Below are 10,231 nucleotides of genomic sequence, written 5' to 3' on the forward strand. Positions count from 1 at the left end.
AACACAATTGCACAGAGACACCGTGACAAGATCCTGAGGCCCATAGTCGTGCCATTCATCCGCCACCATCACTTCATGTTTCAGCATGATAATGCACAACCCCTTGTCGCAAGGATCTGTACACAATTCCTGGAAGATGAAAACATCCCAGTTCTTCCATGGCTTGCATACTCACCAGACATGTCACCATCAATTGAGCATGTTTGGGATGCTCTGGATCGAAGTGTACAACAGCGTGTTCCAGTTCCCGCCAATATCCAGCAACAGCCATTGAAGAAGAGTGGGACAACATTCCACAGGCCACAATCAACAGCCTGATCAACTCTATGTGAAGGGGATGTGTCACACTGCATGAGGCATGAGGTGGTCACACTGACTGGTTTTCTGATCCACGCCCCTTCCCTTTTTTTAAGGTATATGTGACCAACAGATGCATATGTGTACTTATATGAACTGTAACTGTTGCATATATATTTTTGTGTTGCTGGTGCAGTGCTTATAAATCCCCACTAGATGTCAGAAGTTGCCATTCATGAACCAATTCACAAATTGCAACAAGGATGTCAAAACAAATATTTCAGTTGAGTTCAGACTTTCTTTTGACTTCATTATCATATTACATTTTTATAATTTAACATAAGAACATGATACAAACACACGCCTTATAATAAAAACTATTGGCAGCTTTTATCAGATCTACGCATACAGTACCACCATTTCAGGGACAAGAGTGCAATTGGTCATTCACTGTGAAATGTAATAAGTATTGGTAGTTTCAAAACTCCATCAGGTGTGTGTATGGTCCGTTGGTATCCAGCTTCAGCACTTGTCTGTTCCCATAAGTTCCATGTTTGATGATGGCTGCAGTCTCACTACTCTTACTGGATAAAGCCAGTTCCTTCTCAAAGGAGACAAAGTTAGAATACAGCTGCAGGCCCTCTTCTTTCCCAATGTTATGGTGGTACTGCATAACCTTCCCTTTGGCCTTGCCTCCCAGTGTAGCCTGAGGCACGATGAGAACGCTCCCAGGCAGGTCCAGCACTGACACATACTTCCCAGAGTCAGCCTCACACAGTTTCAAGTTGAGCAGAGTGTTCACTGTAGAGTATAGTATAGCAGTGTGATTAATAAATAAAGCAATGCTGCTTTACGATTCATTGAAGAACAGTTTACTGTTCACAGTCTTGCAAAGCCCAGGTAGGTGCATTATTGCAGTATTGTCCAAAACTGGAAAAGCTGAACAGCTACCCATTTTGGGGATAATGTCCTCTGTAGCACATTTGAAAAGCAGATATATACCATCATCCCTCTGTCAATCTGAAAACATGAAATCTTATGAAAACCCCAAATTATTATCTTAGGCAAGGTGCAATTCTTATTATTAGCATGCACTCTCACTAGTATAGACTATATTTGCATTTGAAAAAGGAGTAGAACATAATTCAGTAGTACCTCCACCCATTCAGCCTCAGATTGATCATCTGCACGTTTGACTTGAAGCATTGCATAGAGACACTGCTGAAGAACAGATCTTGCTTTTGGAGAACCTGCCTTTTCAGTCACACTAAAACATTGTCAAACGATGTCTGCCTGTTTCAGAAGATAAAGCACAAAAGGAATCATTACATAAAAAAGGGACAGTCAGGCAAAACCACAGAGAAGAAACATAAACGTGGAAAACTTTTATGGTTCCAAGATGGCGTAGCAGTGCAGACGTTGTTTGTCATTCTCCCGTGTGTATTTAGTATTTTTTGTCTCTTTTGTATATAATTTCAAATTATTTTCAATCTCTTTTTCCATTTTTAAATGAAATATACCTTCTGGCAATAGCCAGAACCTCCATCAGCAGCTAGCCATCAGAAGCTAACCAGCTAATTAGCTACTAGCTATTTAGTCATTGTTAGCCACTGCTAGCGGCCTTTACCTTTTGAGCTCTATTGCTCAAATTGTTTAAAACTAACGTTAGCTGGCTAGCTTGCTACATGCTACCAAGTTCACTCTGGTTTACTGTTTACAAAGCTAGCTAATCAGTAATCATAGCAAGCCATTGAGGCCAATAATGTTGCATGGTTTTTTTTACTTATCTGTGTAACTACTTGCTATCACCTCTTCACTATAAGACTTGCATTACAAGTTACATCATGTAAATCTCAGTTGCTCATTCCATGATGGTGTCTCTGTATTTACCAGACCTCAGGTCCTGAGAGGGCGTTGCAGGAGAGACAGAAGCAGCACATGGCACACGGCTTGCCCAAACAAAAGCCCATTGCTGGAGTGAAACAAGTTATTGTGGTGGCCTCAGGGAAGGGGGGTGTTGTGAAATCAACCACTTAAGGTTAAGCAGGTTCTTATTGGGCTCTCTGTGCTGCTCATTCATGAAACATTTACACAAATGTGTAGGCTACAATTTGCAAACATTTCAACAGACAGTGGTTTGGCCTTATCTTTTTGTACTGCATGTACTATATATTTATATATAGTGTAATCATTTGCTTACCTACTACTTTTGCATTTCCTCCCCTCAACAGGGAATTTGGCCGTTGGATTCACAGCTAATGATCCAGTAAGGAATGCATGCATCATTATTAATTTGCACATTTTGTTATAACTGTTGCATACCAATTTCTGCCCAACTGGTTATGCAGAACCATGACAATCTCCCTCTCCATTTTACTACTACCCATTGTCCACTCAATTGCTCTTTGTGTATCTTTTCTGCACTCAGAGTAAAACAGTGGGCATCTTAGATGCTGGTGTTTACGGTCCCTTAGTTCCTAAGCTGATGAACCGGAAGGGGAACCCAGAACTAACTGATAGTAGTAGACTTCTGCATGTAGTCTAGCTTGAGGAATAACAGTGATCACATTGAAAAGAGTACCAACAAAGTTGATGAGAGCCATGCAGAGGACAGTGTGGTGTTTACTGTAACGGCTGTCTTCAGGTAGAGAGGACCAAGGCGCAGCGGGTTGCGTGCTCATCATTATATTTATTAAACTGTGAACACAGAAAAACAATAAACAAAGAAACGACAGGAAACAGTTTCGCAGGCTATACACATAACAGCAGTGCTAAAACAACTACCCACAATTAACAAACAAAACACATCCCTATATATAGGACTCTCAATCAAAGGCAACTACAAACACCTGCCTTCAATTGAGAGTCCAACACCCAATAGCTAACATAGAAAATACTAAACTAGAAAGAACATAGAAATACAAAAACATAGAACATAACCCAAAACCCAGAAATAATAAATCAAACACCCTTCTAAACAAACCACCACACCGAACCACATAACACAAATACCCTCTGCCACGTCCTGACCAAACTACAATCACAAATAACCCCTATACTGGTCAGGACGTGACATTTACTTTATTTGTGCTTTCAGACAATCTCTGAGACCACTTGTGAATTTTAGGATTCCTCGGTGAGTATATTTATCTATAATTGCAAGTGACAGGGGAAGGAAGTGAGCAACCAAATCATTAATTGAATCATTGACTGCACTCTGCATGGCTCTCATCCTTCTGTCCTCAGTATGTCCATGGGGTTTCTGGTAGAGGATGTAGCACCACCCATTGTCTGGAGGGGCCTGATGGTGATGTCAGCTATAGAGAAGCTACTTAGACAGGTTGGGGAGACTGACCATTCATGTACAGTAACCTTACCCTTTGTTAGGTTTCATTCTAGAGATACTGTATCAGAGTAATAGCTACTAGATATTTTAGGTTGCTGTGCCATTTTTGTATTCTTATGCAGGTAGATTGGGGACTGCTGGACTACCTGGTTATTGACATGCCACCTGGAACTGGAGATGTTCAGTTATCAATCACTCAGAACGTCCCAATAGCAGGAGCAGTGATTGTGTCCACTCCTCAGGATATTGCCTTGCTGGATGCACGCAGAGGAGCAGAAATGTTCAGAAAAGTCAATGTACCAGTAAGAGTATTGGATGCTAAATGCCACTTTATATCAACTCAACATAATTATGAAAAAGGTCTTACTTAAATAGATTTTCTAATTACCTTGGTAAGGACAAAATACACATTTGTGAGATTGAGCTACATTTGAAGTCGGAAGTTTATATACACTTAGTTTGGAGTCATTAAAACTCGTTTTTCAACCACTCCACAAATTTCTTGTTAACAAACTATAGTTTTAGCAAGTCGGTTAGGATATCTACTTCGTGCATGACACAAGTCATTTTTCCAACAATTGTTTACAGACAGATTATTTCACTTAATCACAATTCTAGTGGGTCAGAAGTTTACATACACTAAGATGACTGTGCCTTTAAACAGCTTGGAAAATTCCAGAAAATGATGTCATGGCTTTAGAAGCTTCTGATAGGCTAATTGACATAATTTGAGTCAATTGGAGGTGTACCTGTGGATGTATTTCAAGGCCTACCTTCAAACTCAGTGCTTTGCTTGACATCATGGGAAAATCAAAAGAAATCAGCAAAGACCTCAAAAATTGTAGACCTGCACATGTCTGGTTCATCCTTGGGAGCAATTTCCAAATGCCTGAAGGTACCACGTTCATCTGTACAAACAATAGTACGTAAGTATAAACACCATGGGACCACGCAGCCGTCATACCGCTCAGGAAGGAGACTCGTTCTGTCTCCTAGAGATGAACGTACTTTGGTGTGAAAAGTGCAAATCAATCCTAGATAACAGCAAAGGACCTTGTGAAGATGCTGGAGGAAACAGGTACAAAAATGTCTATATCCACAGTAAAACGAGTCTTATATCGACATAACCTGAAAGGCCGCTCAGCAAGGAAGAAGCCACTGCTCCAAAACCGCCATAAAAAAGCCAGACTACGGTTTGCAACTGCACATGGGGACAACGATCGTACTTTTTGGAGAAATGTCCTCTGGTCTGATGAAACAAAAATAGAACTGCTTGTCCTTAATGACCATTGTTATGTTTGGAGGAAAAAGGGGGAGGCTTGCAAGCCGAAGAACACCATCCCAACCGTGAAGAACGGGGGTGGCAGCATCATGTTGTGGGGGTGCTTTGCTGCAGGAGGGACTGGTGCACTTCACAAAATAGATGGCACCATGCGAAAGGAAAATTATGTGGATATATTTAAGCAACATCTCAAGACATCAGTCAGGAAGTTAAAGCTTGGTCGCAAATGGGTCTTCCAAATGGATAATGAAACCCAAGCATACTTCCAAAGTTGTGGCAAAATGGCTTAAGGACATCAAAGTCAAGGTATTGGAGTGGCCATCAAAAAGCCCTGACCTCAATCCAATAGAAAATGTGTGGGCAGAACTGAAAAAGTGTGTGCGAGCAAGGAGGCCTACAAACCTGACTCTGTTACACCAGCTCTGTCAGGAGGAATGGGCCAAAATTCACCCAACTTATTGTGGGAAGCTTGTGGAAGGCTACCCGAAACGTTTGACCCAAGTTAAACAATTTAAAGGCAATGCTATCAAATACTAATTAATTGAGTGTATGTAAACTTCTGACCCACTGGGAATGTGATGAAAGAAATAAGATGAAATAAATAATTATCTCTAATATTATTCTGACATTTCACATTCTTAAAATAAAGTGGTGATCCTAACTGACCAACGACAGGGAGTTTTTACTCAGATTAAATGTCAGGAATTGTGAAAAACTGAGTTTAAATGTATTTGGCTAAGGTGTATGTAAACTTCCAACTTCAACTGTATGTATATGTCACATCTCATAGGTCCTGGGTATAGTCCAGAATATGAGTGTGTTTCAGTGCCCCAAGTGTAACCCACATCTTTGAGTCAGACGGAGCAAGGTCACTTGTTGATACTCTGGGAGTACAATTATTGGGTAAGACCCATTTCAACCATATGTCATTACAGAGTTAATCATTTTTTCAATCTCATGTGTAATAGAAGGATAATAGAGTGTAGACTGTCTCTTCTCCCTCCTCTGTCTAGGAGACATTCCTCTACACCTGAACATCAGAGAGATGTCAGACAGTGGCCAGCCTTTGGTGTCTTCGCCTGATAGCCCTGAGGTAACAATAGATAGTAAAGACAAACATTGGCAATGTTGGGAGACAAACTGTGTATTCGTCACCGTAACATTGTGTACGTTTAAAACTTTTGAGAGTTTGCCATGTTAGTTTTCTACCTGGGTTTGTTTAATATATACTGCTCAAAAAAATAAAGGGAACACTTAACACAATGTAACTCCAAGTCAATCACACTTCTGTGAAATCAAACTGTCCACTTAGGAAGCAACACTGATTGACAATAAATGTCACATGCTGTTGTGCAAATGGAATAGACAACAGGTGGAAATTATAGGCAATTAGCAAGACACCCCCAATAAAGGAGTGGTTCTGCAGGTGGTAACCACAGACCACTTCTCAGTTCCTATGCTTTCTGGCTGATGTTTCGGTCACTTTTGAATGCTGGCGGTGCTTTCACTCTAGTGCTAGCATGAGACGGAGTCTACAACCCACACAAGTGGCTCAGTTAGTGCAGCTCATCCAGGATGGCACATCAATGCGAGCTGTGGCAAGAAGGTTTGTTGTGTCTGTCAGCATTGTGTCCACAGCATGGAGGCGCTACCAGGAGACAGGCCAGTACATCAGGAGACGTGGAGGAGGCCGTAGGAGGGCAACAACCCAGCAGCAGGACCGCTACCTCCGCCTTTGTGCAAGGAGGAGCAGGAGGAGCACTGCCAGAGCCCTGCAAAATGACCTCCAGCAGGTCACAAATGTGCATGTGTCTGCTCAAATGGTCAGAAACAGACTCCATGAGGGTGGTATGAGGGCCCGACGTCCACAGGTGGGGGTTGTGCTTACAGCCCAACACCGTGCAGGACGTTTGGCATTTGCCAGAGAACACCAAGATTGGCAAATTTGCCACTGGCGCCCTGTGCTCTTCACAGATGAAAGCAGGTTCACACTGAGCACATGTGACAGACGTGACAGTCTGGAGACACCGTGGAGAACATTCTGCTGCCTGCAACATCCTCCAGCATGACCGGTTTGGCGGTGGGTCAGTCATGGTGTGGGGTGGCATTTCTTTGGGGGGCCGCACAGCCCTCCATGTGCTCGCCAGAGGTAGCCTGACTGCCATTAGGTACCGAGATGAGATCCTCAGACCCCTTGTGAGACCATATGCTGGTGCTGTTGGGTTCCTCCTAATGCAAGACAATGCTAGACCTCATGTGGCTGGAGTGTGTCAGCAGTTCCTGCAAGAGGAAGGCATTGATGCTATGGACTGGCCCGCCCGTTCCCCAGACCTGAACCCAATTGAGCACATCTGGGACATCATGTCTCGCTCCATCCACCAACGCCACGTTGCACCACAGACTGTCCAGGAGTTGGTGGATGCTTTAGTCCAGGTCTGGGAGGAGATCCCTCAGGAGACCATCCGCCACCTCATCAGGAGCATGCCCAGGCGTTGTAGGGAGGTCATACAGGCACGTGGAGGCCACACACACTACTGAGCCTCATTTTGACTTGTTTTAAGGACATTACATCAAAGTTGGATCAGCCTGTAGTGTGGTTTTCCACTTTAATTTTGAGTGTGACTCCAAATCCAGACCTCCATGGGTTGATAAATTGGATTTCCATTGATTATTTTTGTGTGATTTTGTTGTCAGCACATTCAACTATGTAAAGATAAAAGTATTTAATAAGATTATTTCATTCATTCAGATCTAGGATGTGTTATTTTAGTGTTCCCTTAATTTTTTTGAGCAGTGTATATCTGCCAATGCCTATTGTGTTAGGCTGAGGCCTACAGAAAAGTGGCGACTGCCGTGGTCCAGCATCTAGAAGAACTCTCTAATTGAGTGACTGTCATCTACTGTGTCGGACAACTGGACAACTAGTAATCTACAGAAAATAGACCAGAACACTGCACTTCTCCTTATCCCCCACTGTTGCCGCAGAGTCTGCAGAAATCCATGGTATCTGATCCGGTTACATGTGTATATATTACATACTTACTCTATTGAATGATGTACAGTATATTGGGCTTTCATTGTTGTGACAGTGATAACATTATGTTCAGTTTCAATCTGTCTCTTCAAACCGGTGAGTATTCAATATATAGATTGTGTTCAGTCTGATGTTCAAATACAAGTTTAATTTAAGCCTTGAGACCACAATGTACAGTCCACAGTAAACTCATTGATTGTTATTTTTATCCTAATGTCACGGTTGTTGTCGGTGAATGAGGACCAAAACGCAGCAGGTACGTGAATGCTCATCTTGCTTTTTAATTATCTTTCAAAACGAACATACAAAATAACAAAAACACGAACGATCAACAAAAACAGTCTGGTAAGGCACAAGGCGAAACACAGAACAATCACCCACAAATCACACATACAAACACACCCTAATATATGGAACTCTCAATCAAAGGCAGATAGACAACACCTGCCTTCAACTGAGAGTCCCAACCCCAATCAACCAAACATAGAAACACACAACCTAGACTAACCATAGAATTACTAAACATAAACCAAAACCCGGAATTACTAAATTAAACACCCTTTACACAAACACACCACCCCGAACCACAGAAAACAAATACCCCCTGCCACGCCCTGACCAAACTACAAAACAATTAACCTTATATACTGGCCAGGACGTGACACCTAAAGCATAAGGTGAAAATAAAGGAATGCTTTGGTTGTATGTTGTTTTTTACTTGATGCCTGGTGAGTTGTGCTTTTATTTTTTAAATAATATTTACACAATCTTCCATCTTCATGAAATGCAACATGTTACTAAGTCAGAGATTAAAATAAACAACCTACTATGGCCCACTTGACTTGGAAGCCTAATAAGAGTTGCAGTTACTCTCTATAAACACCTGGTGGCACTGCATATCCAATCAAACATCCCACTTCCCCAACCACCAGTCATATCAGCCTGGTCTCATAGACTAGATGTAACATATTGAATGTAAATCTGGGACACTCAAATTAGTATGATATGTTACGTTTGGTATGCTTACATGAGACAGAAGGTTACTTAAGGCAATAACTAAAGTAGGGTGGCTGGTCAGGCGTATAACGTGAACATTTAGCAAACCTAAAGATTGCATGTTCGAATCTCATCATGGACGACTTCAGCATTTTAGCTAATTAGCAACTTTGCAACTACTTACTACTGTATAGCTACTTTGCAAGTAATTAGCATGTTAGCTACCCCTAGCCTAGTTAACCTTAGTCACTTAGATAACATTAGCGACAACAAATAGAAATTCATAACATATCTCGTTTTTCATATGTGAAACATTTTGTACAAATTGGTTTTCGGAACAACATATTGTACTAATTGCAATTCGTAACATATACGAATTTACAATTTTTTACATATACGAAATGGATTATGGACATCCACAAATTAATACATACCATACAAATCGTAACATATCAAACTAATTGGACTTTCTCTGATTTACATTTACTATGTTATGTCTACCCATGAGTCCAGGTTGGTGAAATGTATTTCCTCAGCCTGAGTGGGATGAGCACTCTGTGACATGCATCAACAGGACTACTTCCCGCATATTTCTGTCACTCCCTAGACTCATCTAACTACAGCAGCTGTTTCACTTTCAACCAACCCAACTGTCATGAAAGCCAAGCCAGACAGCTCAGTGTCTTATCAGGTCAATGAGCATTGAACATTTATTGCTGTTCCTGTGTAGCTGTGGTTATTCATTTGCATGCTGTTCTATATTTTAGGAACAGAATATGACTGCGTTTATATAGGCAGCCCAATTCTGATATTTGTTTCACTAATTGGTCTTTTGACCAATCAGATCAACTCTGAAAAAGCTCTGATGTGATAGGTATACTTAAGTATCAAAAGTTAAAGTATTAATAATTTCAAATGTCTTATACAGTATTAAGTAGTACTTTAAAGTATTCTTTGCTAAGTACTTTACACCACTGCTGAGGCCTGTCCTGTGTCTGGAGACACTGGCTGGGGTTGAGACTGGTTGTTCATAGGATGCACTTCTGCTTAGATGGTCCCCATTAAAGAGGAAGGCCCACTAGTGCAGCCATCTATTTGTGGTTCTGTTTAAAGAACTGAACAGTATTGTGGTCAATTTATTTCCATTCAAGTCCTGTTTTCAGTTCTGTACACTTATTTCACCTCAACTTGACCTTCATTTTTAGGGACATGGATCAACATGATATTGTCTTTAATCCCATACAATGCATTCGGAAAGTATTCAGATCCCTTGACT

At 41.4% G+C, this 10,231-nt stretch overlaps 2 pseudogenes; one reads left to right on the plus strand and one right to left on the minus strand.

The window, feature by feature from the left end:
• Positions 1 to 676: 676 nt before the first annotated feature.
• On the minus strand, positions 677 to 1,843 carry LOC106611153 (D-aminoacyl-tRNA deacylase 2-like; annotated as a pseudogene).
• Positions 1,844 to 1,982: 139 nt separating this feature from the next.
• Positions 1,983 to 7,811, plus strand: LOC106611154 (iron-sulfur cluster transfer protein NUBPL-like; annotated as a pseudogene).
• Positions 7,812 to 10,231: the final 2,420 nt, after the last annotated feature.

This window comes from Salmo salar, chromosome 09 (genome assembly GCF_965601325.2).
Source record: "Salmo salar chromosome 09, fSalSal1, whole genome shotgun sequence".
In the NCBI taxonomy this organism is placed as follows: Eukaryota; Metazoa; Chordata; class Actinopteri; order Salmoniformes; family Salmonidae; genus Salmo; species Salmo salar.